Source organism: Bos taurus, chromosome 8 (genome assembly GCF_002263795.3).
Source record: "Bos taurus isolate L1 Dominette 01449 registration number 42190680 breed Hereford chromosome 8, ARS-UCD2.0, whole genome shotgun sequence".
Classification (NCBI taxonomy): Eukaryota; Metazoa; Chordata; class Mammalia; order Artiodactyla; family Bovidae; genus Bos; species Bos taurus.
In genome coordinates, this window is record NC_037335.1 from 102,870,168 (window position 1) to 102,894,151 (window position 23,984).

Sequence of the window (23,984 nt, forward strand, 5' to 3'; positions counted from 1 at the left end):
GCCGGGAAGGCTCAGGAGTATTCCCCTAAAAGGCCCGGTGGGGGAATGACTAGCTCAAGGAAGCATTATTGCATCAAAGAATAGGAAAGCAATACGGTGCAGAAATTTCCGGTAGGAAAGTTTCCTGGGTTGGGAATGGGAATGGGGGGCGCTTTCTTCCTGTTTAGTGTGTGAAACATGTGATCTCTCCGGGGACAAAGAATAGCTGCTACCACCTCAGTCAGGATGGAGTGTGAGAAAATAGGCTGGAATTATAGCAAGAAGGCTTAAGGTTAGACACCTAGTTTAACCAGATAAAGCACTCGGATCACTTACTCTGAGAGGGATTCAGCCTGAAGTTGTAAACAGGTTTAACAAGGCTTAGAGAAATCCACAGAAGCTTCACTCAAAGGCAGAAATATGGGGAAGATAAGCTTTCAAATCAACAAGGGAATTAGTCATATCGGCCATATTCCTAGTACCGTGCTGGGCATCTTGGCAATGGGTACCTGGTTCTTAGGTACAGAACAGATGTCCCTAACTCCAGGATCAGTCCCAGGTACCCATTTCCCAGAAACTTGTAGCACAAAGCTGGAAGAGAGTCTGAAAACCAATCAAAGCCCCCCCTCCAAAAATTTTTTTTCAAAATTCAAATCCAGGATGTAGTATTTATTGAGCACTTGCTGAGTGCTAAGCCCTTTGCATGCATGAGATCATGGAATTCATGAATGAAATACTACATTCACTGTTTTGGGGAGAAAGAAGTGGGCTCAGAGAGGCTGTGTCCCATGCCCGGGACCACACGGCAGTCAAGCGGCAGAACCATCTTTCCTCAAGGTGCCACGTGTTCCCATGCTGGATGTCCAAGCTTGGCACCTTCCGCATTCCTCTTCTGTGCCAGGCGCTGTGCCGTATGGTGGGGGTTCTAGGGGCAACCGGCCAGCCCCAATCCTCATGAATTTACCCTCGATGGCTGGTTCAGAGGAGGAATTCTTGCTGTTGGAAATTTGGTGTCTGCAGACTATTCCAGAAGCATCCAAGGCAGTGAGAAGCCTGGGCAGGGGTGCAGGGACTCAAGGAAGTTGGGATCCAAGAAGACAGCAGGAGATGGAGACCTTCTGTGGGAAGGTGGTCAGGCTAGGTGAGGATGGAGTCCCTGAACCCAGGATCAGTCGTAGCAGGGAGGGCACCATGGATGGAGATCTCCGAGGAGCATCTGGCTGGAGCGCCTGGGTGTCCAGCATCCCAGACATGCGATGAACAGCGCCCTCGGAGACAGGATGCGGAGGTGATTAGGCGCACAGACTTTGGAACTGGGCAGATCAGGACTCAACCCGACTCTAGTTCTGTGTGACCTTGGACAAATTCCTTGCCCTCTCTGAGGCTCAGTTTCTCCAACCGATAAACAAGAATACTTTCCTTGAAACGGTTGGCCCTGTGCTTGACATGTTATAAGCCCTCCATCTATGGGGGCTGTTCTCATTCAGTTATGACTGGGCATAACTGCCTCTGTCTGCTTTCTGGTCTCCGTTTCACAGATAAGAGAATATCTTCCGAGCAGCTCTGAGAGGCCATGGCTCCGTCAGAGACTCTGGGCCGGGGCTGACCAGGGCCCAGTCCCCACGGAGATCAAATTTCCAGCCCCTTTGTGGAGCCAAGTAAACACAGGGGAGACAGCAAGGCTCCCTCCGCTGCCCACTAACAACCAGATTCCTGAACCACCGCAGCCGCGGCTGCTCACTCTGATTGCGTCTGGCTCCAGTGTCCCCAGGCCCTGCTGCCGTCACCCTCATGAGACCCTGAGGTTTGAGGTGGGGGTGTGGAAGAGGCGTTGCAAGCCAGTTTCGTGGTGGCGGTGGCGGCCAGTCTGTCAGCTGCTTCCAGGAGCAGATGGCCTGTCTCTCAGAGTTTTCCGTTCCAGCTCTTCCTTCCTCTCTTGGTCATTTCATGGACCGCTAAAGCTGCTGACAGATGAGATAGAGCCCAGGATGCTAAGCAAACTCCCTCCCCCAGCCCTGAAACGGCTGCATCCCCATTATCTGAGGCCAAGGCCAGTGGCCCTAATTTTATAATCTCTCAATTCTTCTGTTCTCTGACTTTTTACTTTCCAAGAGAAATTAGCATGTTATTTACTGAGCACATCTACGTACTAGGCATAGGTGAGCAAGACACAAAATCCCAGTCTTCAAGGATTTCTTGAAGGATCATTTCTGCCTGATGAACTCCTATCCACTCTCCAAAGTCCAGTTCGAATATCTTCTTCCATTTGTCCATGCTATTCATCTCATGCCACTTCCTCAAGGATTCTCTGCATGATCGTGTGAGCTTTTTGGCAGTTCTCTGGGGCCAAGCTCTCTTTTGCTTGAGAAGCTTCACTGGGGCTGATGCTGCCACCTCCAATTCCTCCTACCTCTCATTCCCAAGCAAACCATAATCACTCTTCAGAACTCAGGACCCTTGGACTTTACCCTCAAGGCCATTACGATGCTTAAGATCCCCAAGGTGCCCTGTTGGTTGTTTTTACGGTATGCTATTTGATTCCTGGCCATCTCCCTCTCTGGAATGTACATTCCACGGGGACAAGAAGAGTGTGTCTTTGTTCACATCTGTCTTCATGAGTCTGGTATGTGGAGGACTCTCAATATACATCTGCTAAACAGACCCCTCCTCCAGGAAGTCTTCCCTGATTTCCCCAGACAGTTTCTCTCCCGTCTGCATATTTCTCATCACTTTCTTTCTTGTCTTACTTTGTTTATGAATTTTTAAATTCTAGAATATTTATACACAGAAGAAAGTGCCTAAAATATATGTATAGTTTAACAAATAATTATAAAGCAAACACCAACTTAAGTACCACCCAGGTTAAGATTTAAAGCATAGTCAGAAACTAGATCCCCCTGTGTGTCTTTCTCATCCCACTGGAGTCAGTGCTGATCTTCTGGTCATTTCTTGCTTTATTTTATAGTGTTGTTTCTACAGAGGACTTCCCAAACCATGGAGTTTCATTTGCCCACTTTTTTGACCTTGATGTGTATAGAATCACCTGCACATATTCTTGTGCGAGCTTGGCCTCTTCGGCTCAATATTATGTTTGTGAGGCTCAGCCACATTGGGGTGTATACTTGCAGTTCATTAACTTTCTTTGAGTGTAGTTTTTTTTTAATCATATGACATCATTTATTTATTCATTCTACTGCCAATAGACATTTTCACTATGCCGCTATAAACTTTCTGTTTTGTCTCCTGGAGCACACGTGCACTCAGATTTTAGGGTCTATACCCAGGACTGGGACTTCTGGGTCGTAGGATATGCAATTTTATGAAATAATGCCAACAAACACTTTTTCTAACAAATACATCCCCAAAGGTTTAAAGAACTCTTTTAAAAAGTAACTTTGAGGTATCACTTTACATGCAATAAAATACACCCATTTTAATGTATATTTTGATGTGTTTTGACAGGTTTCTCTGGTGGCTCAGACAGTAAAGAATCTGTCTGCAATGCAGGCGGGAAACCCTAGTTCGATCCCTGGGTTGGAAAGATCCCCTGGAGAAGAGAATGACTATCCACTCCCGTATTCTTACATGGAGAATTCCATGGAGAGAGAAACCTGGCGGGCTACAGTCCATGGGACCACAAAGAGTCAGACATGACTGAGAGACGAAAGTTTTCCTTCTTTCCTTATACATCTTCGTAACCACCACCACCATCAAGATACAGAACATGACTGTCACCTCCAAAAGTTCCTTCATGACCCTTTCCTGACAATGTCTGCCACCTCTGGCCTCAGTCCACACTGGTCTGCTTACTGTCACTATAGATTAGATCTGCCTTTTCCAGACACTGATGTATATATGGGGATCATGCTGTTCAACTAATATAATGAGTGATTCTAAACGTGAGTTAAGAAATACAGGGGAAAAAAGCAATTTTTGTTTAGGTGGTGCTAGTGGTAAAGAACCCACCTGCCAATGCAGGAGACCTAAGAGATGTTTGATCCCTGGGTGGGGAAGATCCCCTGGAGGAAAGCATGGCAACCCACTCCAGTATTCTTGCCTGGAGAATCCCATGGACAGGGGAGCCTGGAGGGCTACAGTCCATAGGGTTGCAAAGAGTTGGACACGACTGAAGTGACTTAGTATAACTATAGTGTGTAGTATTTTGTATCTGGCCTCTACCAGTCAGTGTAACATTTCTGAGATTCATCCACATGTGCGTATGAGCAGGTCACTGTGGATCAGTGTTCTATTGTGTGGATATGCCGGTTGTTTACACAGTCATCAGTTGATTGACACTTGGATAATTTCCAATTGGGGGTATTACAGATGAAGTTACTATGAATAGCCATGAACAAGTCTTTATGAGGACATTTGTTTTTATTTCTCCAAGATAAATACTGCAGAGTGGATTTGCCGGGTGATGTGGTAAATGCATGCTTAACTGGATAAGCAGCTGTCAACCTGTTTTCAAAGAATCATTTTCTATCCTCACCAGCAATATACGAGAATTCCGGTGGCTCTATATCTTTGTCAGCACCAGCACCTGGTATATTGTCAGTAATTTTCGTTTTAACCATTCTGGTGACTAGCATCTCACTGTCATTTGTCCTTACATTTCTCTAATGACAAATGACGTCAAGCATCTTATGTGCTTATTGGTTATTTGTGTATCTTCTTTTGTGAAGTGTCTGTTCAAATATATTTTTAAAAATGGTTTATCTTTTTGGTATTAATTTGAAAGAGTTCTTTGTATATTTCGGATACAAGTTCTTTGTCAGAACATTGTATCATGAATATTTTCCCCCAGTTGGTGGTTAACTTTTATTATTTAACAATGTCTTTAAAGAGCAGAAGTTTAAATTTTGATGAAGTTCAATTAAGACTTTTTTGTTTACATTTACTGCATTTTGTGTCCTTTATAGGAAATTCTTGCCTAATCCAAGGTTGAAAGAATTTCTTCTATATTTTCTTCTAGAAATTTTATAATTTTAGCTTTTATGCCTCAGTCTATGATCTACTTCACGTCAGTTTTTTGTATATGGCGCAAGGTAAATGTCAAGTTCTTTTATTTTTTTATATTCATTCCTTCTGGAATTATTTTGGCACTTTTGTCGAAATCAACTGGCCCTGTGTGTTTGGGTCTGTTTGGGAACTCTCTATTCTCTTCCACTGATCTTTATATCAGTAATTTCACAAGTAGCACCCTGCCTCAATCACTACAGTGTCATCGTAGGTGTGAAATCAGGTTGTCTAAGTCCTTCAAATTTGCTCTTCTTTTCTGAGCTTCATCAAGTAGAAGCTTAGATAATTGATTTGAAACCTATCTTGTGTCTAATACAAACATCTGAAGCTATAAATTTCCCCTTAAGCAGTTCTTAAGCTGCATCCCATTCATTTCAGTCCCTTCGCCTAAGCTTCAGTTTCCCCGTATGCCTACTTTCTGAGATTTTGTAACCAGCCCCTACTTTGCAAAGGGAAGAACCCTACAAGTGGGCTCTTAACTTCCACTGTTGCTCCTTCTAATTCATTTCCTCCAGAACAGCCAGAGGGAAGTTTTGAGAGTAAATCCATTACATGCTTGCTCTGACCCTGCTCCACCACGTTCTTACAACTTTCCACTAGCTCCCCTTTCTACTTAGAAAAATACCCAAGCCCCTGTCAAGGCTGTGCGCGATCTGGCTCCCACCCACCTCCTGGATCTCATTTTCTCTCTCCCACCTGGTCCTTTTATCACATTTCAGGTGCTCTGGCTTTTTTTGTTTCTCTCAACTCATGAAGCCCTTTCCTTGCCTCTGAGCCTCTGTAAATACGATTCCTGTGGCCTGGAATGCTGTCCCCCTGTATCAGTTAACTGTTGCCAGGTAACAAACCATCCCCAAACCTAGTGACTTAAAAAAATAATCATCCCTCTTTCTCTGCCGCCACGGGCTCGCACAGAGGCTGAGGCTCAGGTGCGTTCAAGATTTGGCTCCACCGGTAACCCACCTCCATGGCGGAGGAAGGCATTGCTGCTGGAGGTGTAGTGGACGTTAATACTGCTTTGCAACAGGTGCTGAAGGCCGCCCTCATCCACGATGGAATTCCAGCGTGTGGAAGTCACGAAGCTGCCAAGGCTTTAGACGAGCACCAAGCCCATCCACGTGTGCTTGTGTCCAACTGTGATGAGCCTACGTATGTCAAGTTGGTGGAGGCCCTTTGTGATGAGCATCAAATCAGCCTTATCGAGGTTGATAACAACAAGAAACTCAGGGAATGGGTAGGCCTCTGTAAAACTGACAGAGAGGGAAAACCCCATCAAGTTGTGTGGTGGTTAAGGACTATGGCAAAGAATCTCGGGCCAAGGACGTCATCGAGGAGTACTTCAAATGCAAGAAATGATGAAATAAAAAACGGAGTTCTTGTTTAAAAAAAAAAAATCCATGTTTTCTTAGGAGGCAGTGAGACAGCCAAATTGCCCTGCTGGTCTGGTTAGGGATTGGTTGACCTTGCTTGGGGCCTCTCATGCATCTTCGGTCAGTGGTGGGTTGGGTAGTGGCCCTGCTGACCTTGGCTGGGTTCCCTTACATGAAGGTGATTCGAGGGCTGTTGACTGGTCTAGCCTGGCCTTGGCTACAAAGGCTGAAACAACTTGACTCTCATCCATGTGTCTCTTGCACCTCTCCAGCAGGCTTGCTGGGGGTGAAGGCAGGAGTCCGGGGGAAGGTAAACTCCTGAAAGCATGTTTTCAAGCCTCAGTGTAGGTCAGGTCTCCTGAAAGCTATTGCCACAGCAAGTCCATGGCCAAGCCCAGATTCAAGATGGGGAAATAGACTGTGCGACTTTAGTGAGAAGAGCTGCAAGGTCACAGGACCTTGCGAAGGAGAAAAGCGGGAGCATCTTCACCCCTGCCCCTTCTTTCTACCTAGTACCTTCTCATCCTCTGTCTCCTCCTTGAAGAATTCTTCTCTGACCATCCTGGGGGCAACAGTCACCCCCCAGGTTTTCTCAGTCACATTCCTGGGTTGCTTTCTTCACAGTCCTCAGCTGTAATTCCCTCACGTGGGTGTGTGTATTTCCTGTGTCCTGACGGGGGAGCAGGGGGCCACGTCTGTGCACCCTTTGTGTCCCCAGACTCAGCCCAGGGCCCAGCACAAAGTAAGCCCCCTGCAAATATTCACGCACCCACCAATGAACCAGCAGGGCCACGTTCTCAGGGGAAATTGAAGCTGTGACTTGGGGCAGTGAGTCCCCTTCCCTGAGTGGCCAGGTCCCAGGAGTGGGGTCTCACATAAAGCAGCCCCCACACTCGGCCTGGATGCCCGAGCTGTGCTTGCTGTGTCTGGAATGAAGCTCATGAGTCAGGTTGACCTGGTGGCCTCTCTCCGGCTAGAAAGTCACTCTCTTCGCTTCCAAGGTCAGGTCACTCTGTCTCGGGGGACTCATAAGCCTTGTTCTACTGTCCTTCATCCTTAAAATAGATTTTAAAGCCTGCCCTGCAGAGTGAGGACATCTGGAGTTTCAGAACCGGGAGGTCAGAGCCAGTGGGTCCCACTTCCCTGCGGGGGTCGAGGCCACAGGGACTACTTGGTGGGACATCAGAAGACCCTGGCTTGACCCATCACATCCCCCTGGGGCTTCCAGATCCGGTCTTCCTTGTTGTGGCCTAGGGACACCCAGAAGCTGATATCGTTTGGGACAATATATTGGAAGTGAGATAGTGAACTGGACCTTCTTCATTTTCTCCAGCATTAACTTTAATAATAGTATAGTCGATCCCATCCCCCACCCTAGCCTCCTTACCCAACGTTACACTTTCCACAATTTCAGTTACCTGCGGCCAACTGCAGTCCAAAAACATTGGGCTGGCTGAAAGGTTGTTAGGATTTTTCCATAACATTATTCTGTAAGATGTTACAGGAAAACCCAAACAAACTTTTTGGCCACCACAATATTAAATGGGGTGGCTCAGATGGTAAAGAATACATTTGCAATGAGGGAGATCTGGGTTAGATCCCTGGATTGGGAAGATCCCCTGGAGGAGGACATGGCAACCCATTCCAGTACTCTTGCCTGGAGAACCCCATGGACAGAGGAGCCTGGCGGGCTACAGTCCATAATGTTGCAAAGAGTTGGACACAAATGAGTGACTGCTGCTGCTGCTGCTAAGTCGCTTCAGTCGTGTCCGACTCTGTGCAACCCCATAGACGGCAGCCCACCAGGCTCCCCAATCCCTGGGGATTCTCCAGGCAAGAACACTGGAGTGGGTTGCCATTTCCTTCTCCAGTGCCTGAAAGTGAAAAGTGAAAGTGAAGTCACTCAGTCGTGTCTGACTCTTCGCAACCCCATAGCTGAAGCCTACCAGGCTCCTCCGTCCATGGGGTTTTCCAGGCGAGAGTACTAGAGTGGGTTGCTATCGCCTTCTCGGAAATGAGTGACTAAGCACACAATATTAGATGGAAGCTCTAGAAATAGACAGTTCTTCAGTTTTAGGTCACACTGTTCTAAGTAGTGTGGTGAAATAGTCTCCCACCATCCCTCTCAGTCCTGCCCAGGATGAGAACTAACATGGGTGTGTGTGCTCAGTCGTCATGTCTGACTCTTTGCAGCCCCATGAACTGTAGTCCACCAGACTCCTCTGTTCATGGAATTTTCCAGGCAAGAATACTAGCGTGGGTTGCCATTTCCTTCCCCAGGGGATCTTCCCTATCCAAGGATCGAGCCCGAGTCTCTTGTGTCTCCTGCATTGAAAGGCAGATTCTTTACCACTACACCACCTGGGAAGCCCCATTTTACTTAAAAATGGCACCAAAGATCCAGAGCAATGATGCCAGGGATTTGGATCTGCCAAAGAGAAGCCATAAAGTGCTTCCCGTAAGTGAAGAGGTGAAAATTCTGAACTTAATTAAGAAAAAAATAAGTACTTGCTGAAGTTGCTGACATCGATGGCAAAAGCAAATCTATCCGTGAAATTGTGAAGAAGCAAAATGAAATTCTTGCCATTTTGCTTTTGGACTGCAGACTGTTAAATTAGGGCCACAGCACACGATGAGTGCTTAGTGAAGATGGAAAAGGCGTCCAATCTGTAAAATGCTTTGAATGAGAGAGACCACATTCACGTAACTTTTATTATTGTGTGTTGTCATTATTGTTCTCTTCTATTATCAGTTACTGTTGTTAATCTCTTACTGGGTCTAATTTATAAATTAAATTTTATCATAGGAGAAAGCATAGGGTATACGGAGTTCGGTAGTATCCGTGGTTTCAACTATGTACCTTGGTCTTGGAACATACGCAGCGTGGATGAGTGGAGACCGCTGTGACGCTAATAATCATAGTAACTACAGAACTGATGCTTTTGAGCTGTGGTGCTGGAGGAGACTCTTGAGAGCCCCTTGGATGGCAGGGAGATCAAACTGGTCAATCCTAAAGGAAATCAACCCTGAATATTCATCAGCAGGACTGGTGCTGAAGATCCAATACTTTGGCCACCTGAAGCAAAGAGCCTCTTCTCTGGAAACGACCCTGATGCTGGGAGAGAATAAGGAGAGGAGGAGAAGGGGGCCGCAGAGAATGAGATGTTGGATGGCATCACTGACTCACTGGACCTGAGTTTGAGCAAGCTCCAGGAGACGGTGAAGGACAGGGAAATCTGGCCTGCTGCAGTCCATGGGGCCGTAGAGAGTCGGACACGACTTAGTGACTGAACAACAACAAGAACAATTTCCTCTGCCTGTGTGATGTGTAAGACATTTTGCATATCTTGGCTGATTCGAGTCTCACAATGTGTGACTTGGTAACGCTACTGACCCATTTGACAGATGGGGAAACAGAGGGCACTGGGGTGTGTCTGAGGTTGCAAAGCAGAGATTTGAATTCAGGTCAGTCTACTGCGGAAGCCAGTGGCCTCATCCATCACCAGCCCCAGATGCCCCTCTGTCTCCCCTCCGGCACCCAGGGCCTAAACCACACCTCTGGCTCTTCTCCTCCCACCCTGCAACTTGGACCCTGCAGGGTTTGTGTCTGAGCCTCTTTGTCCTCCTCTTCCCCAGGGGCTGACCCCTTGGTCACTCAGCAACTGCCCAGCTGGCCCCTGGGTCTGGCTGCTGCTTCAGGGAGAGAGGGCCCTCTGGGAGCTGGAATGGCTGCCCTGTCAGGGGCCTCTGTCTCTTCCTTAACTGGGACCCGCCACCTCTGCAGCCCCCGAGAGTTCGCGAGGCCATGGGCCAAGTCCTTGGCAGAGCGGCTGGCTGAGGATGCTGAGTGGAAGCAGATGTGCCCGGGCCGCTTCTGGACTGCTGCCGGAGGAGCCCGCAGGGCTGGGAGGACGCTGGGTGCCGGAGTGAAGGCTGGGCTCGGGACAAAGCTGCCTCGGAGACAAATATTTTAATGTTTGGTTTGAGAATGAAATCAAGCCTTTATTTTTGTGTTCTAAGCCAAAGGTAATTAGCCATGGAACTCGAACTCTGGTGTGTCTCCCAGAGGGGGAGACTGAGGCCCGGGGCAGGGACTTGCCCCAGGTCAGCCGGGTCACTCTGTGAACTCTGACACACTATACGAGCTAGGGTTGGGACTGGGGTGCCCAGTCTTTTCTACTGGCAAGGAGCCTTTGGGTATCTTTATTGTGTGGCCTGAGTGACACGAGAGACACCCCCGCCCTCCTAGGAAGGGAAGATTGCCAGTGTCCACATGCCCAGTGGGTGAGCTCCAGCCTCAAGACCACAGTGCGCACCTTAACCGCTTACTGGCAAACAGACACATCCCGGGGGACGAGGAGTCTCAGCCTTTCTTCTGGGGTCTTTTGGGAGAGGCAGCTCTGAACTGGGAATGGGAACCCTGGGCTCCAGTCCTGAGTTTGTGCCTGATGTGCTGTGTGAACTTGGGCAAGCTGTTGTTTTCCTCCTCCTGGCCTTAGTTTTCCCACCTGTAGAATGGGGATGGCCAGAAGCCCTGACCAGCATGGCCCATGGGGTTTGTATAAAACCCAAAGCGGAGGCGGGGGTGGTGGTTGGAAGTGAAATCTTTGCAGACTAAAGCACTGGGCACCAGGAGAGGCTTGTATGGAGCAACAATATCTCACCCAGGGTGATTGTGGACACATCCGAGCCTCCCTGCTCCCTCTTGCAGCTGTGGTGGGTCCTCCCTCAGGTAGGTGTGCAGGTCACCTTAGGACGCCTGCTTCACACCTTCACAAACCACTGGGTCCTGGCTGTACCCGGGAGAGGGCGCAAGGCATGGGGTCACTCGGGTAGGAAGCATCTTCTCGTCTGATGAGAATTCAGCACAGTTTAGCATGTTGAAACAAATACGGATCTATTATGGAACAGAAGGAGAATTTGGCTCACATTGTGAAGATGAAGCACAAGGCTGAGGAGATTTCAGGGCAATGGCAGCCTTTGCCCCATCCGCTTGTGCCCCCCTCCCCCCGCCACCCCAAACCACTGCATTTCCCATTCTCCTTCTGTAGAAGAGGGACTTGTGGGAGAAACTCCCTGTGGCCCTGAGACTGCCCAAGTCAACCCAGAAAGCTGGAATTTCTGGTTAATACCCCCCAGGAGAAGGCAATGGCACCCCACTCCAGTACTCTTGCCTGGAAAATCCCATGGACGGAGGAGCCTGGTAGGCTGCAGTCCATGGGGTTGCTAAGAGTCGGATACGACTGAGCGACTTCACTTTCACTTTTCACTTTCATGCATCGGAGAAGGAAATGGCATCCCACTCCAGTGTTCTTGCCTGGAGAATCCCAGGGACGGGGGAGCCTGGTGGGCTGCCGTCTATGGGGTCGCACAGACTCGGACACGACTGAAGTGACTTAGCAGGCTCCTTCCTCCATCAAATTCCAATCTTTTTAATTATTATAAATATGCCATTCAGAAGTCTTGGTTAAATATCAGAGCTCATTTCCCTTCCTTAGAGATGAGCTCAGATATTTGTTGTTAAAAAAAGGAACTATGGTCGTCGTTATCACCATTATCGCCATCATCCTCTTCTTGCACAGGCAGATATTAGAATTTGGTTTTCTGAGGAAGCCAGACTTGAGCAACACTAATATTCTTTGGAAGGACTGATGCTGAAGCTGAAACTCCAATACTTTGGCCACCTGATGCAAAGAATTGACTCACTGGAAAAAACCCTGATGCTGGGAAAGATTGAGGGCAGGAAGAGAAGGGGATGACAGAGGATGAGATGGTTGGATGGCATTACTGACACAATGGACGTGAGTTTAGGTAGATTCTGGCAGCTGGTGATGGAGAGGGAGGCCTGGCATGCTGCAGTCCATGGGCTTGCAAAGAGTCGGACATGACCGAGTGACTGAACTGAACTGATCTGAGTCTCACCTGGAAAGGCTGAAGCTCTGAAATATTGAATTTGGCAGACATCCACAGGCACACAGATCTCCCAGGGACCTTGTTGGAACGTAGATTTCTACTCAGAGACCCAGTAATCTCTCAGATGAGAGATGCTGCTGGTCCTGGGGCCACCCCAGGGCCCCACAGCCAGCCAAGGATGGAGTTGGGGGAGGTGCCAGCCTTCTCCCCAGCAGCAGCCTGGCCACCCTCCTTCCTCCTGCTGTTCGGTGTGGCCTGGAAAGCACCGGATGGCCTGGGACAGGCTCAGGTGCTGCTACATCCAAAAGAACCAGGCCCACTCTGACTTAAGAATTAGGGAATTGTTGGCTTAGTGGTAGAGAATCTGTCTGCCAATGCAGGAGAGGCAGGGCACGTGGGCTTGATTCCTGGGTCGGGAAGATCCCTTGGAGTAGGATAGGGCAACCCGCTCCAGTATTCTTGCCTAGAAAATTCCATGGACAGAGGAGCCTGGGGGACTGCAGTCCATGGGATCGCAGAGTCGGACACTGCTGAGTGACTGAGCGTGCACGCACAACCTCCAGTGCAGTAAGTGATGCAGGCAGGACCCATGGAGGCGTGCGAAGAGCAAGGGGTGAAACTTGTTGGGGAACAGGATATTCACAGTCTTAAAGCATCACCCCAAAGGTGACTTGTTAATGACGGAGGGGCCCTCAGTCTGGGCCCCAGACATGCTGAGATGGGCTGATGGTGGGTTCAGAGCTTGATGGAAGCGTTTGGCCTGAAGCTGACATGGGAACCCCGTGGGACATTCCGTGGGACATCTGGCTGGGATTCCTCAAAGGGTCTAAGGTCACAAGGAATGGAGCAGGGGAGGCACACTGCCTAATGTCGTAAGTGACGCTTCACCAGATCCTGGATCGGGAAGAATAAGCAGCCACGGAGCATGTTTGGGAGGCAGGGGAGGAAATGTGAGCATGGACATTGTGTTGGGTGATTTGCCCAAAGAATGTTGATTATCTGGGGCTTGCGTTTGTGTAGGAGAATGTCCTTGTTCCTGGGAGAGGCACGCTGAAGGGTTTGGGGTTGAAGTATCGTGAGAAATATAGTAGTTGGATGGTTTGGCAAAATGCTGAGCTGTGTGTGTGTGTGTGTGTGTGTGTGTGTGTGGAGAGCGAGAGAAAGATGAAGACAGAGAGACGGAGGAGAAGCAGGGAGAGAGAGGTGGCCTGGGTGTGGCAAGATGTTAAAAGTTGGTGGATCTACATGAAGAGTATGCTTTCCACTATTCAGTGTGCTAGAAACTTTTAAAAAAAATTTCAAAGAATCATTAAAAAAAAAAAGGCACTGAGAAGCCATACATCTTTAGTGAAATCTCTCTAAGATATAAATGCAGGACTGGCATAACAGAAAATGTCTTAAATATCCTCTTCATCCATCCACCACTCAAAATCTCACTTTTTATGAGGTCTTCTTCTCATAGACCTCCTCTTGTCTCTCTTTCTGAATCCCTCTTTTCAAAGGCTGGACGTTTGGGTGTGTAGACTTACTCTGGCATGGACATGCCACGTGGCCTTGACCAAACTGCTGAAACCTTCCTGCACCTGTTTCCTCGTTTGTAAAATAGGAGAGATTATTGGTGCCTACCTGCAGCATCGTTGTGGGGATTAAAAGTTATCCTAGTTCCCAGGGAGCACCTAGCTGATAGCAAGAGCTCAGTAAGTGACATGATCGCCTGAGACAGGTGGTCTGTGGCCTTTGGGGGATGCTCAGCTAAGTGAGGGCTGTCACCATGGTGGCTTCCCAGGCATCTCTGACTGCCCATCCCACGATGGGCAGCCGGACATCCACGCTCAGACCACATCACATGGGACCATTGCACAGAACTGCCTGCTTGAGCTTGGGCTTTGCCAGCTGTGACCACCAGGTGGCAGCATTTAATGGCAGCCGCTCCCCTTTCCCCAGGCTCTCTGCCCAGGTGGAAATGCAGGGGCCACCCTGAGCCAACTTGAGGTCTTGCTGCACCCAGGATGGACTCTGTATGAGTGAGAAATAGATCTGTGTGGTTTTAAGCCTCTTGGATGTAGACTTCGTTTGTTTCCAGGACAACCTTATCTGTTCCATTTGACAACGCTGGCTTGCCCTGTCCCCAGCTCAGGCTCCCTGGAATGTCCATCTAGAGGAAGGGCAGTCTTAACCGGGCCTTCTCAAGCGTCTCTGACTCCCAGCCAATGCCCTTACCCTGTTAGACGCCTCCAAGCTCAGCTCTGCCGCCCCAGCAGTCCCTTTGCCTTGGTCGAGGGTCACTACAGCGTGACCACAGAGAGGGCTGCCCCGTTTTCCCCAAATATAGGCTCTTATCAGCCTCATCTGCTGCAGGACATTTGGTCATTGCCTTAGTCTAGACACCAGAATTTAAAATCTCTTGTCAGCTTATATACTGAGGAAGTTGGGTCAAGCAGTATCAGGGCCAAAATTCCTCTGCCTCCAGCACAGCTGCTGCGGCAGCTCCATCAGAGATGAAGTTTATTGGAAGGAAAACCAGGGACAAGGGAGGAGCCCTGGATGGGGAGCCAGAAAGCCTGGGCTCCAGCCCTGGTTCTGCTTTTCATTGTGTGAGCTCAGGGGGTCCCTTCCTTTCCCTTCCTGCCTCAGGGCCTTTGCACAGGTTATTCCTTTTGCCGGAGTGCTCTCCCCAGCTCCTTCCCTCCTCACCTGCTTGACTTGCTCAGCCATTACAGCTCAGCCTGAAACACGGGGTCATTGTGTTCCACGCACCCCGCTCGCTGCCTTAGAGCACACACTTGTTTGCTTTAATTACTTTAATTAAAGTAATTACTTTAATTTCTCATTCAGAGACTGTCTCCCCACTAGGCTCTGAGCTCTGTGAAAGTGACAATCTGTCTGTGACCCCATTAAGGTTTGGCAAAGGAGTGAGTGATGTGTGTGTGTCTGACCTTTGAGAGCCTCTTTGGAAGCCTGGGCATAGGGGGATGGAGGGTGGTGTTTCAAGGTGCCCAGCCCAGCCCTCCCAGGAGCTGCGGGAGGGTCCCTCTCTCCCAGCTCCCTTGGCAAGGGTTCAGTTCAGTTCAGTTCAGTCGCTCAGTTGTGTCCGACTCTTTGTGACCCCATGAATCGCAGCACGCCAGGCCTCCCTGTCCATCACTATCTCCCGGAGTTCACTCAGACTCACGTCCATCGAGTCGGTGAGGCCATCCAGCCATCTCATCCTCTGTTGTCCCCTTTTCCTCCTGCCCCCAAACCCTCCCAGCATCAGAGTCTTTTCCAATGAGTTAACTCTTCGCATCAGGTGGCCAAAGTACTGGAGTTTCAGCTTTAGCATCATTCCTTCCAAAGAATACCCAGGACTGATCTCCTTTAGAATGGACTGGTTGGATATTCTTGCAGTCCAAGGGACTCTGAAGAGTCTTCTCCAATACCACAGTTCAAAAGCATCAATTCTTCAGCACTCAGCTTTCTTCACAGTCCAACTCTCACATCCATACATGACCACTGGAAAACCATAGCCTTGACTAGATGGACCTTTGTTGGCAAAGTAATGTCTCTGCTTTTCATTATGCTATCTAGGTTGGTCATAGCTTTTCTTCCAAGGAGCAAGTGTCTTTTAATTTCATGGCTGCAGTCACCATCTGCAGTGATTTTGGAGCCCCCCAAAAATAAAGTCTGACACTGTTTCCACTGTTTCCACATCTATTTCCCATGAAGTGATGGGACCAGATGCCATGATCTTCGTTTTCTGAATATTGAGCTTTAAGCCAACTTTTTCACTCTCCTCTTTCACTCTCATCAGGAGGCTTTTTAGTTCCTCTTCACTTTCTGCCATAAGGGTGGTGTCATCTGCATATCTGAGGTTATTGATATTTCTCCCGGCAATCTTGATTCCAGCTTGTGCTTCTTCCAGCCCAGCGTTTCTCATAATGTACTCTGCATAGAAGTTAAATAAGCAGAGTGACAATATACAGCCTTGATGTACTCCTTTTCCTATTTGGAACCATTCTGTTGTTCCATGTCCAGTTCTAACTGTTGCTTCCTGACCTGCATACAAATTTCTCAAGAGGCAGGTCAGGTGGTCTGGTATTCCCACCTCTTTCAGAATTTTCCACAGTTTCTTGTGATCCACACAATCAAAGGCTTTGGCATAGTCAATAAAGCAGAAATAGATGTTTTTCTGGAACTCTCTTGCTTTTTCGACGACCCAGCGGATGTTGGCAATTTGATCTCTGGTTCCTCTGCCTTTTCTAAAACCAGCTTGAACATCAGGAAGTTCATGGTTCATGTATTGCTGAAGCCTGGCTTGGAGAATTTTGAGCATTACTTTACTAGCATGTGAGATGAGTGCAATTGTGCGGTAGTTTGAGCATTCTTTGGCATTGCCTTTCTTTGGGATTGGAATGAAAACACCTTTTCCAGTCCTGTGGCCACTGCTGAGTTTTCCAAATTAGCTGGCATATTGAGTGCAGCACTTTCACAGCATCATCTTTCAGGATTTGACATAGCTCAACTGGAATTCCATCCCCTCTACTAGCTTTGTTCGTAGCGATGCTTCCTAAGGCCCCCTTGACTTCGCATTCCAGGCAAGGGTTAAGCCCAGCCTAAGTGACTTGGTCCTGTGCTGCCCCCTGGTGTCCACCTCTAAGGTTAGTCCCAGACCCTCCCATTCCTGAGAAGAAACTGCCTGGGGGCTTTTCCTGCCTTGTCTTGATCATTTCTGACAGATGATGGTTATTATTGCCCATTTTATGAATGAAGAAAGCCCACATCTGTCCGTTTCTTTGGAAAATATTTGTTGAGTACCTATTATTTGTCAGACACTTTGCTAGGGCTTCCCTTGTGGCTCAGCTGATAAAGAATCCGCCTGCAATGCAGGAGACCTGGGTTCGGTCCCTGGGTCAGGAAGCTCCCCTGGAGAAGGGAAAGGCTACCCACTCCAGTGTTCTGGCCTGGAGAGTTCCATGGACTGTATTGACCATGGGATCACAAAGAGTCGGACACGACTGAGTGATTTTCACTTTCACTTTGCTAGGAGCTGGTGCTTCACTGACGAATTTTCTGCCCTCATCAAGCTTCCATTTTGGTCTGTGATGGGGAAGGAAGGTAGTAAATAGTGAACAAGATAGTAAGCAAATGCACAGCACTGTGTATGTGTGCATGAGTGTGTGCACCTGTGTATGCATATGTGTGCATGTACATACGTGTCTATGTACACATATGCATGTATTTGTGCTTGCATGTAGCAGCTTAGATGTTAACTGACTTGTCCCAGCTCACAGAGATGCTGCTGGATTTGAGCCCAGTTGTCACGATCATACATAAGCCCTAACTCCATGGTATGTGCTTATCCTCACAACAACCTTACTTTATCCTATCGTGCAGATGGGGAAAAAAGCACAGAGAGGCTAGATAACTTAGTGACCCAAGGTCACTTAGCCGCTGAATGGTGGAACTGGACTTGAACCCAGGTGCTTTGGCTGCAGAGCCTGTCTTCTTAACACCATGCTACACAAACTCTGTGAGTTTTGGTCTTTAGGGCTTCAGTGATGGTGGCCACAAAGCCAGTGCCACCCTCTCCTCCCACCCAGCCAAGAAGGATCAGAAGAGCCCATCTTGGCCCGTCTCCTGTCTCCAAACTATCCAAGATAATTGAGTCACCTCTTGTCCCACTACTTGGAGAGAGTGGGTAGGAGTGGGTGCCGTGGATGGTCCCTGCTCTCAGGGAGCCTGATGACCTGGCCGTGGGTGGAGAACAACCCTGCTGGGCTGTGAGGTGAGGAGCTCAGGTACAGGGGGCAGGGAAGGCTTCCTGAAGGAAGTGAGGGTGGCGCTGGGCCCAGAAAATTGAGTAGGATTCAGATGTACATTTCCATGAGGGAATAGGGTGAGCTGAGGCTTGTAGGGAGGAAGCGTGAAGCTGCCCATGGCTCTGAACTTCAGGGCTTGTCTGCCAAGCTGAGAAGCCTGACTGCCTATGGGCTGGGAGCCTTGATGGAAAGGATAGGGCCAGGTCTGGGCTTTGGAAGAGCCTCTGGCTGCAGAGTGAATGGTGGGCTGGGGCAGTGAGATCTGAATCAGGATATCAGATAAGGCCTGTTGCAGGCGTCCAGGTGAGAAGGATGGAGACAGCCAGGGGACAGAGATGAAGGGCTCACAGAGGCTGAAGCCAAGGTGAGTTTGGAATCACCTGGCTTTCCCCCACTTCCCTCATCTCTCTGACTTCCATTCCTCCAATTTCCACCTCGCTCACTCTATTCTTTGCTCTTGCCTTATTAAAGAAAAATTATGCTGACACTTATTCAAATGCTGAAGACTTTATTCAAGACTATTGCAGTAGGGAAGAGAGATTGGACTCAGCTCTGAGGGCAGCAAAAATAGCTGGGAACTTGTAAGCAAGGAGCAGAGTGAGGGGTCAGTGGACAGAAAGTTACCAAGAGGAGGCTTCAAGGATAGGGAAGTCCTTGCTAAACTGGCCTAACAGGATTCTGCTAAAGGCAGGCCAAGGACTTGGATGTCAAGGGGAGAGGGGTTCTTGCTAGACTGACTCAGGAGTTTTTGCTAAAAACGTATACATATTTGCGACCAGGCATACATGCACATATGCACACAGACATATACACAAGAACTCATATACATTCACACACCCATACGTACATATACACACAGGTACACAGATGCACACGTGCACACCATACACGCACCCATGCCCAAGCAATGTCTACATGAGCACACACACAATGTATACATGGGTGTTGCACACGACACCCTGGCTGAGCCCCTCCTCCTGTGGCCGCAGCCACTTGCTGGGGCTCCTTGCGTATGTGGCTCGAGCTTGAGCAGGTGCCCCAATGATCCTCTGCTGCCACCTTGTGGCCATTTCCCAGATAGCAGCACTTAGGAGGCCCTGGTTTTTCCCAGGTTCCCGTCCATCTGTTCAGTTCAGTTCAGTTGCTCAGTCATGACTGTCCGACTCTTTGGGACCCCATGGACTGCAGCACATCAGGCTTCCCTGTCCATTCTCCCAGAGTTTGCTCAAACTCATGTTCATCGCGTTGGTGAGGCCATCCAACCATCTCATCCTCTGTCGTCCCCTTCTCCTCCTGCCTTCAATCTTTCCCAGCATCAGGGTCTTCTCCAATGAATCAGTCCTTCGCATCAGGTGGCTAAAGTACTGGAGCTTCAGCATCAGTCCTTCCAATGAATATTCAAGACTGATTTCCTTTAGGATTGACTTCCATCCCTATGAAGACCCAGATCCAGCCCTGGAAAATTCAGAGCGGCCCCCCACTCGGTTTTGCCAACTGCTGTGGGTGATCAGTGGGGTCTGGGGCAGGGTGATGACCCAACACTCTCCACTACCCCCTAATCCTTTTCATGCCCCCTCACCTCCAGGCCCCCGTGATGCTGTTCTGTCTATGTGGGCCCCACCCACACCCTCCATCTCCCCCGCTGCTCTGTGAGCCCTTTAGGGGCTGTTGCTGTGCTCCTCTCAGGACCTGGGGACTCCCACGGCCTCTGGAACAGACAGGTGCTCAGTGAGTGGGGGGGCGGGAGGGAAAAGATGGGCTTGATCAACTGTTACCAGGGGAGCTGTAGGCTCTGCCCACCCCAGCAGACAACCGACCCAAGTTTTAGCAAGGAGAGAGAACAAAGGCATGACATTTTTTTCACAATCTTTTTCTTTTTTTTTTACAATCTTTTAATCTTGCCCTAAGTTATTACTTGTTTACTGATATTTTTATTAGAAAACAGAGGGAGTCTTCATCTCTAAATGCCCCCTCAACGGCAAGAGTTATTGCATATGATCTCTGTCACCTCCTCTTAAGTTATAATGGGGGAGGGGTGCACTTTGCAAGGGGATGTTTAAACAAGGAGAGAAACCTCCCTGGCGCCGGGCTGAAAACTCAGTGCTGGCAACCTCCGACAACTACTGGATATGATTTGGAGCAGGTAATAGAAGGAGCTTTATGCAAACCCCTTCAACTGATGTCTTATAAAGAAACGTATTTGGAAACTTATAAAGAAACGTATTTAGTCTTTCTAAAGTCTGGCAAGAAGAAGGGCATCTTTTCTGTTATTTGGCCGAAAATTAATTTTAAAATGTTATTTGAATGCTCCTTATGTGCCAGTTACTGCTGCAAGGTGCTGGGATAGAGTCATGAGTGAAGCAGGCAGAATTCCTACCTTCTTGGGTCTCATGTTACAGAAGGGGAGACAGAGAGTAAACGAATCAACAGAGATGTGTGAAATCCTGCCAGGTAAGGATAAGGAGATAGAGAAAAATAAAGCAGGGTGGGGAGACAGTGACCATGGACAGTTTGGGGTGCTGTGCTTAGTCGCTCAGTTGTGTCTGACTCTTTGTGACCCCATAGACTGTAGCCCGCCAGGTTCCTCTGTCCATGGGATTCTCCAGGCAGGAATACTGGAGTGGGTTGCCATTTCCTTCCCCAGGCGACCTTCCTGACCCAGGGATTGAACCAGTGTCTCCTGCAATGAGGCAGATTCTTTATCATCGGAGCCACCAGATGGCCTAAAAGAGGCCTCTCTGAGGAAATGACACAGGTGACTCCGAAAACGAGTCAGCAGGCAGGAGGGACACTGCTTTGTTCCTTGTACACTTTGTGTCTTGAATAAAATATTTTGATTTTTTTAATCCTTGAAAATTGCACAAGTAATTTAGGTTTACTATAGACATTTTAAAAGTACAAGTAAACAACAACAAAACGCACCCACAATTGCTTTACCTGCAGGTACACTCACGCCCAGAGTGGGGACTCCTTTTTTTAAACAAATTTTTTATTTTTAATTGAAGGATAATTGCTTTACAGTATCGTGTTGGTTTCTATCAAACATCCACATGAATCAGCCATAGGTTTACCCATGTCCCCTCCCACTTAAACATCCCTCCCTCCTCCCTTCCCATCCCGCCTCTCTAGGTTGTTGCTGAGCCCTACTTTGAGTTCCCTGAGTCACACAGCACACTCCCATTGGCTGTGTATTGCACGTATGGTGGTGTATGTTTCCACGTTACTTTCTCCATACCTCCTACCCTCTGCCTCCTCCCTGCCCCGCCCATGTCCGTAAGTCTGTTCTCTGTCTGTGTTTCCACTGCTGCTGTGCAAATAGGTTCATCTGTACTATCTTTCTGGGTTCCGTATATATGCGTTAGTATATGATATTTCTTTTTCTCTTTCTGACTTACTTCATTCTGTATGACAGAGTCTAGGTTCATCCGGGGTCTCCTTTTGGTGTCTACGCTGGATACAGTTTAAGACTGATTCACCCTGACTCTGAGAAATGAACTTGGGAACGACTGTGTGATTGCCTTTTCTGAGCCGAGCACCCACCGTGCCTTGGGTAGTCCTGTCCTACACAAGTTTCCTGGAGTCATTTATGTCATCCAGCCCCCACTGTGCCCACGAGAGGTGGGCATCAAGGGCAGCAGCAGACATACACTGTGGGAAGACCGTCCCCAGGCAAATGTAAGCAGCCGCTGTGTTGAAAGGACTGACCAGTCAGAGAGATGGCTAGGTGATTCCACACTAGAGAAACTGGATCACGCCAAATAAGGAGTGTTTGGATTCATTTGAAGTCCAATAACTACATGTTAAAACAAATCAGTCTGCTGTAGAGCAGAGACAAGCACATTATAAATCCAACTATACTTCAATAAATTAAAAAACAAACAAACAAAAAACAGTACTACCCATTGGTCAAGCAAGATAGCAGGCTGGATGGTACCAGGTGTGGGAGTGCTCATGGGAATCAGCCCTGGAACAGCAGCGGCGGAGGGCTGCTGGTGCAAACGGAACGACCGTTCTGGAGAGCGCTCGGGAACCTGCACCCCACTCCTCGATGTGTAGCCTGAAGACGTTCCCACCCAGGAGAGCTGTTTTGGGATGAATGGGAAACAAGGCGCTGCGGGTGTCTGGCCCTGGGAGAAGAAGCGAGTCAACCTGGAGGACGCCGAAGCTGGGATGCCATTGGTAAACAGCAGCAACCAAAGAGACGGATGGACAGCACTGGGGGAGAGATCTTAAGGCAGGGTTAAGTGAAAAAGTAAGAAATAGAACAAGGTGGATAGAGCAGCACCATCCGGGTAACATTAGCTCTGACCGTTTGGACATTCAGAATCACATAGACAGTTCTGCTTGCTCTCCATCTCATTCCGCCCTGGTCCCCGTTATGAAACTGCCTTTTCTACCTGGATAATTTCTAGGACTTTTTTTTTTTTTTTTAAACTAGTTTGAAACTTTTGCCATCGTGTTGCTGGGAATGTCCTGGTACACAGTTGTTTCTGCAGCTCAGCAGAGTTTCTTAGTGTTGTTTCTTTAATTCTAGAGTTTATTTCATTTGTTCTGGGTTCTCAGTAACGAACACCATTTTTTTTTTCATTCATCAGCTATCTCCTGCATTTTTCTAAAAGGACCATATTATCGATTGTAATTTTTATTTACTTGTCTTTTCCCTTCTGTGTTCTTCTCTGAACCTATTCAGTTATCCGTGGCATCAGTTCCAGTGTTCACTGCCGCCAGTGTGGCTTGGGTCCTGCCATTGTGTTTCTGGTTCCCTTGTTGCCCTCTATTGTCTCGCCCACTCCCTTCTGCTTCTCATCTTGTTGCTTTCTCCAGGTCCTGTGCCTTCTTGGGCTCCACAAGGGTAAATGGTGGGTCATTTGGGGAGGTTTAATCACCTCCTGGACACTGTTCTATTTCTCTTCCCCCCCCCATAATTTCCATGTTTTGTTTTTTTTTTTCTTTTTATGCACCCACTGCTGCCCTGCACAGGACTTGGCCTCTCACAAGTACAGCATCAAATACAGCAAGCTTTGTACTCTTTCTTCACCTTCTGTGCAACGTGTGAAGGTTAGAGAGGACAGCTACCAGAGTCCTGGTTGGCAAAGACCCTGGATTGGGGAACAGGAAGTAGGAAAGCTTGGAAGCATCTTCCTGTTTTTTCTCATCCAGATGGTACTTTGTGCTGGGAACCTATAAAGAGGGGGTCTTTAAGAAACCCAAACTGAATCAAGTGACTCCCTTCTTAAAGCTATTGATCCACTCCCCATTTCCTTCTTGTTAAAGTCTGAGTCCCTCAACCTGATTTATGGTTCTCTCCAGGAGACCCCAGTTTGATCCCTATAATGGGAAGATCTGCTGGAGAAAGGATAGGCAACCCACGCCAGTATTCTTGGGCTTTCCTTGTGGCTCAGCTGGTAAAGAATCCGCCTACAATGCAGAAGACCTGGGTTCAATCCTGGGGTTGGTAAGATCCCCTGGAGAAGGGAAAGGGTACCCACTCCAGTAATCTGGCCTGAAGAATTTCATGGACTGTATAGTCCGTGGGGTTGCAAAGAGTCAGACACAACTGAGTGACTTTCACTTTTCCACTTTCCAGGCTCCTCATGCCCTCCTCTTCCTGGTTCCCCTGGTTGTCTTCGAACTCTGTGTGGCTTCCCGAACCCTCCACGCTCTCCACAGACCTCTGTGCGTTTACACAAGCTGCTCCCTGGGGCAACGGCCTTCCCCTGCCCACTCCCTCTCTACTTGGAGAAGACCGATAAGCCAGGGCTCAGGTGCATCTCCTGCAGGAACTTGGCTCTCATAGTCTGATGCATGAGGTCCCTCCGCCCTCACCCTGTGCTGCGGTCTTTCATCCAATCTTTCCTTACACGTCTGCTGGATCCGATTTAGTTTCTGACACTCTAGCACC

At 48.5% G+C, this 23,984-nt stretch overlaps 1 pseudogene; it reads left to right on the forward strand.

Moving 5' to 3' along the window:
• The first annotated feature begins 5,590 nt into the window (after window positions 1-5,590).
• LOC132346050 (small ribosomal subunit protein eS12-like) lies at window positions 5,591-7,146 on the forward strand (annotated as a pseudogene).
• The last annotated feature ends 16,838 nt before the right edge of the window (window positions 7,147-23,984 follow it).